This window comes from Pleurodeles waltl, unplaced genomic scaffold (genome assembly GCF_031143425.1).
Source record: "Pleurodeles waltl isolate 20211129_DDA unplaced genomic scaffold, aPleWal1.hap1.20221129 scaffold_214, whole genome shotgun sequence".
Lineage (NCBI taxonomy): Eukaryota > Metazoa > Chordata > Amphibia > Caudata > Salamandridae > Pleurodeles > Pleurodeles waltl.
This window is the reverse complement of record NW_027149920.1, coordinates 122,770-128,779: the sequence shown is the minus strand read 5'-3', so window position 1 is coordinate 128,779 and position 6,010 is coordinate 122,770. Positions and strand designations below refer to the sequence as shown.

General features: G+C 52.3%; 1 non-coding gene across 1 annotated transcript; it reads left to right on the top strand.

The window, feature by feature from the left end:
• Nucleotides 1-3,194: 3,194 nt before the first annotated feature.
• Nucleotides 3,195-3,265, top strand: TRNAG-GCC (transfer RNA glycine (anticodon GCC)). Its single transcript has one exon. It is a non-coding gene; the product is annotated as a tRNA-Gly (tRNA).
• Nucleotides 3,266-6,010: the final 2,745 nt, after the last annotated feature.

Here is a 6,010-nt window from a genome sequence, read left to right as displayed (position 1 = left end):
CACTCTGGCTTGTAAGACTGCAGGCAAAGGCCCTCCCTGGCCCCTCAGCCAGATAGATACATTTACCTGCAGGGCTCAGCTTTGGTGAAAGATATTGGCGAGAGAGAGGAAAGGGGACGGCCCGTGGTGCACCCCATATTTTGCATAGAACCACAGCCTCCTGGGAGGGCAGAGACATAAGGGTTCTCAGGGAAAGCCCTCCCAGGAGTGTTGAAGGGCAGGACGTGAAACACAGCAATCCCGGAATGGCCTGGTCTAAGATGCCTGTGCAATAGGCCTGGCCCTAGGCTTCCGGGGCTCTTCCTCGGCAGAGGCCCCAGTGGTATGAGCCCGACCAGGGCTGTAGGGCGCGTTGGGAGCGCGTTAGGGACGCGAAAGAGGGCGCAGGGCGCAGAACTCTGCCCGTTTCTCCCCAGGATTTTGGGGAGGACAGGGAATCAGGCCAGGTCAGTGACTAGGCTTTCCCAGAAGGAAAGTCCAGTGACAGTGGCATGTTGTGAAACACAAGATTGCTGGTGGTCTGGAGGGTGCTTTCTGTCAGCCACTTCTCCCGGGAGCAGCCAGAGAGCAGGCTGATGTCGTGCTCTGTCAAGCACAACACTGGCCCCAAACCACTGTCCTTAGCAAAAGCAGAAACATTCATAGTTTCAGTCTCCTGCATCTGATTCCTGCCATCAGCATGTGAACGTTTGGCAGTCCAAGGCTTGCCATGCAAACTTTGTTCATAGGTGTCCCATGCGAATGCATGGGCCTCGTCACTACTGTCTACGGCAGGGCTCTCTGCTCAGCCTATGTAAGTGAAGCATTGGTGGTTCAGTGGTATAATTCTCGCCTGCCACGCGGGATGCCCGGGTTCGATTCCTGGCCAATGCAAAGCGCCCTTCTTTTGGCTTTGCTTTAGAAGTCAGAGATATAGACTTGGTGGGGAAAAAAATGTCAAAGTGTGACCCCGACGTGATTTGAACACACAACCTTCTGATCTGAAGTCAGACGCGCTACCATTGCGCCACGAGGTCCCTGTGCATGCAGTTCTCAGCCCCGGATCAAGAAATGCTTCTGTGCCTTTTATTGGCCCTCAGTACGCCTGTGGTTAAAGTAGAAGGCTTGGTGTCCCGTTTCCAGTCCTATTGGTGGAAATGACTAGAGGTGAAGAGATGAGAGAAGATAGAAATGTTGAGATAGAGCATGTCACGCAGGCAAAGCGAGAGCTCTAAGAGCAAAGCCAGACAGCTGTGTTTTAATTCAGGACTTGATGTCCCGTTTCCAGTCCTATTGGTGGAAATGACTAGAGGTGAAGAGATGAGAGAAGATAGAAATGTTGAGATAGAGCATGTCACGCAGGCAAAGCGAGAGCTCTAAGAGCAAAGCCAGACAGCTGTGTTTTAATTCAGGACTTGATGTAGGCAAAAGCATACGTCCCTGGGTGGGCTTGAACCACCAACCTTTCAGTTAACAGCCGAACGCGCTAACCGATTGCGCCACAGAGACCAACCACCGCAGTGAGCGTGTTGGGACTCAATATATGTTTTTATCTTTGAGCTCCTGCCTGCAGCTCTAAGGTCCTGGCATAAGACAGGTAGGCTTAGACTCCATTGTGACATGTCTTACTTCTCTTAGAAGAAGGTTCTGAGTTGCCAGGCAGCTTATCTTCTGCCGGGCACACTTTCCTTTGCAGGCTTTCAGGTTGTGAATCCAGCACTGCTTAGGTGTCCATGTCAGACATGAGCAGCTCATTGAGCCCCATTGTGTATTTTTTGTGGAGATACAACTCTCAGACTAGAGGGAGCAGGCGGGAAGTGGGTGAGACTCACACAGGGTGGGTGGGGCAGTTAAAGGATGTTATCTAATAGTGTAATCGAGGAGTAGGGTTTTTTGTGCTCTACACTTTAACCAGCGATTCTTTCTAAAAGGAAATCCCAGGGCAGTACCCGCAATGAGTGGCATCCCCACACCCGAGGTTGCATTGTGGTAGCTGTTCCCTGAGCCCATAGCCCCTGTCCCCATGTCGCCCTTTCTCCTCGTGTAACTCACCCCAGGTTCGGTGGCTCTGATACTTGCTGCTTCTGCTGCGCGATCATCCCCATGATCTGGGCCTTTGTACGAAATGTCATGTAAGATGACTTTATTCAGCACGGCGTTTGTCATTTGCTTGGTTGTCCTGTCACTGTTGGATGTTTTCTTGTGCAGACTACTGTCTAATGGTGGGAAGGCCACGAGACACGTGACTTTTCTCTTTCCTTGTTAGCATAGTTTCCTGCCACTGTCTTGGTGTGCTGCCAGCCTGTGAGACACGTGTCTTGCCCATCTCAGCTCCACTGTGGCATGTTAGATATGTCTTTGAGCAGAGTCCCGGTCCCAGAGTTGCTGCCTTCTCTGCACTCTGGCTTGTAAGACTGCAGGCAAAGGCCCTCCCTGGCCCCTCAGCCAGATAGATACATTTACCTGCAGGGCTCAGCTTTGGTGAAAGATATTGGCGAGAGAGAGGAAAGGGGACGGCCCGTGGTGCACCCCCTATTTTGCATAGAACCACAGCCTCCTGGGAGGGCAGAGACATGAGGGTTCTCAGGGAAAGCCCTCCCAGGAGTGTTGAAGGGCAGGACGTGAAACACAGCAATCCCGGAATGGCCTGGTCTAAGATGCCTGTGCAATAGGCCTGGCCCTAGGCTTCCGGGGCTCTTCCTCGGCAGAGGCCCCAGTGGTATGAGCCCGACCAGGGCTGTGCCCGACCAGGGCTGTAGGGCGCGTTGGGAGCGCGTTAGGGACGCGAAAGAGGGCGCAGGGCGCAGAACTCTGCCCGTTTCTCCCCAGGATGTTGGGGAGGACAGGGAATCTGGCCAGGTCAGTGACTACGCTTTCCCAGAAGGAAAGTCCAGTGACAGTGGCATGTTGTGAAACACAAGATTGCTGGTGGTCTGGAGGGTGCTTTCTGTCAGCCACTTCTCCCGGGAGCAGCCAGAGAGCAGGCTGATGTCGTGTTCTGTCAAGCACAACACTGGCCCCAAACCACTGTCCTTAGCAAAAGCAGAAACATTCATAGTTTCAGTCTCCTGCATCTGATTCCTGCCATCAGCATGTGAACGTTTGGCAGTCCAAGGCTTGCCATGCAAACTTTGTTCATAGGTGTCCCATGCGAATGCATGGGCCTCATCACTACTGTCTACGGCAGGGCTCTCTGCTCAGCCTATGTAAGTGAAGCATTGGTGGTTCAGTGGTAGAATTCTCGCCTGCCACGCGGGAGGCCCGGGTTCGATTCCCGGCCAATGCAAAGCGCCCTTCTTTTGGCTTTGCTTTAGAAGTCAGAGATATAGACTTGGTGGGGAAAAAAATGTCAAAGAGTGACCCCGACGTGATTTGAACACGCAAACTTCTGATCTGGAATCAGACGCGCTACCGTTGCGCCACGAGGTCCCTGTGCATGCAGTTCTCAGCCCCGGATCAAGAAATGCTTCTGTGCCTTTTATTGGCCCTCAGTACGCCTGTGGTTAAAGTAGAAGGCTTGGTGGCCCGTTTCCAGTCCTATTGGTGGAAATGACTAGAGGTGAAGAGATGAGAGAAGATAGAAATGTTGAGATAGAGCATGTCACGCAGGCAAAGCGAGAGCTCTAAGAGCAAAGCCAGACAGCTGTGTTTTAATTCAGGACTTGATGTCCCGTTTCCAGTCCTATTGGTGGAAATGACTAGAGGTGAAGAGATGAGAGAAGATAGAAATGTTGAGATAGAGCATGTCACGCAGGCAAAGCGAGAGCTCTAAGAGCAAAGCCAGACAGCTGTGTTTTAATTCAGGACTTGATGTAGGCAAAAGCATACGTCCCTGGGTGGGCTTGAACCACCAGCCTTTCAGTTAACAGCCGAACGTGCTAACCGATTGCGCCACAGAGACCAACCACCGCAGTGAGTGTGTTGGGACTCAATATATGTTTTTACCTTTGTGCTCCTGCCTGCAGCTCTAAGGTCCTGGCATAAGACAGGTAGGCTTAGACTCCATTGTGACATGTCTTACTTCTCTTAGAAGAAGGTTCTGAGTTGCCAGGCAGCTTATCTTCTGCCGGGCACACTTTCCTTTGCAGGCTTTCAGGTTGTGAATCCAGCACTGCTTAGGTGTCCATGTCAGACATGAGCAGCTCATTGAGCCCCATTGTGTGTTTTTTGTGGAGATACAACTCTCAGACTCGAGGGAGCAGGCGGGAAGTGGGTGAGACTCACACAGGGTGGGTGGGGCAGTTAAAGGATGTTATCTAATAGTGTAATCGAGGAGTAGGTTTTTTTGTGCTCTACACTTTAACCAGCGATTCTTTCTAAAAGGAAATCCCAGGGCAGTACCCGCAATGAGTGGCATCCCCACACCCGAGGTTGCATTGTGGTAGCTGTTCCCTGAGCCCATAGCCCCTGTCCCCATGTCGCCCTTTCTCCTCGTGTAACTCACCCCAGGTTCGGTGGCTCTGATACTTGCTGCTTCTGCTGCGCGATCATCCCCATGATCTGGGCCTTTGTACGAAATGTCATGTAAGATGACTTTATTCAGCACGGCGTTTGTCATTTGCTTGGTTGTCCTGTCACTGTTGGATGTTTTCTTGCGCAGACTACTGTCTAATGGTGGGAAGGCCACGAGACACGTGACTTTTCTCTTTCCTTGTTAGCATAGTTTCCTGCCACTGTCTTGGTGTGCTGCCAGCCTGTGAGACACGTGTCTTGCCCATCTCAGCTCCACTGTGGCATGTTAGATATGTCTTTGAGCAGAGTCCCGGTCCCAGAGCTGCTGCCTTCTCTGCACTCTGGCTTGTAAGACTGCAGGCAAAGGCCCTCCCTGGCCCCTCAGCCAGATAGATACATTTACCTGCAGGGCTCAGCTTTGGTGAAAGATATTGGCGAGAGAGAGGAAAGGGGACGGCCCGTGGTGCACCCCATATTTTGCATAGAACCACAGCCTCCTGGGAGGGCAGAGACATGAGGGTTCTCAGGGAAAGCCCTCCCAGGAGTGTTGAAGGGCAGGACGTGAAACACAGCAATCCCGGAATGGCCTGGTCTAAGATGCCTGTGCAATAGGCCTGGCCCTAGGCTTCCGGGGCTCTTCCTCGGCAGAGGCCCCAGTGGTATGAGCCCGACCAGGGCTGTAGGGCGCGTTGGGAGCGCGTTAGGGACGCGAAAGAGGGCGCAGGGCGCAGAACTCTGCCCGTTTCTCCCCAGGATTTTGGGGAGGACAGGGAATCTGGCCAGGTCAGTGACTAGGCTTTCCCAGAAGGAAAGTCCAGTGACAGTGGCATGTTGTGAAACACAAGATTGCTGGTGGTCTGGAGGGTGCTTTCTGTCAGCCACTTCTCCCGGGAGCAGCCAGAGAGCAGGCTGATGTCGTGCTCTGTCAAGCACAACACTGGCCCCAAACCACTGTCCTTAGCAAAAGCAGAAACATTCATAGTTTCAGTCTCCTGCATCTGATTCCTGCCATCAGCATGTGAACGTTTGGCAGTCCAAGGCTTGCCATGCAAACTTTGTTCATAGGTGTCCCATGCGAATGCATGGGCCTCGTCACTACTGTCTACGGCAGGGCTCTCTGCTCAGCCTATGTAAGTGAAGCATTGGTGGTTCAGTGGTATAATTCTCGCCTGCCACGCGGGATGCCCGGGTTCGATTCCTGGCCAATGCAAAGCGCCCTTCTTTTGGCTTTGCTTTAGAAGTCAGAGATATAGACTTGGTGGGGAAAAAAATGTCAAAGTGTGACCCCGACGTGATTTGAACACACAATCTTCTGATCTGGAGTCAGACGCGCTACTATTGCGCCACGAGGTCCCTGTGCATGCAGTTCTCAGCCCCGGATCAAGAAATGCTTCTGTGCCTTTTATTGGCCCTCAGTACGCCTGTGGTTAAAGTAGAAGGCTTGGTGTCCCGTTTCCAGTCCTATTGGTGGAAATGACTAGAGGTGAAGAGATGAGAGAAGATAGAAATGTTGAGATAGAGCATGTCACGCAGGCAAAGCGAGAGCTCTAAGAGCAAAGCCAGACAGCTGTGTTTTAAT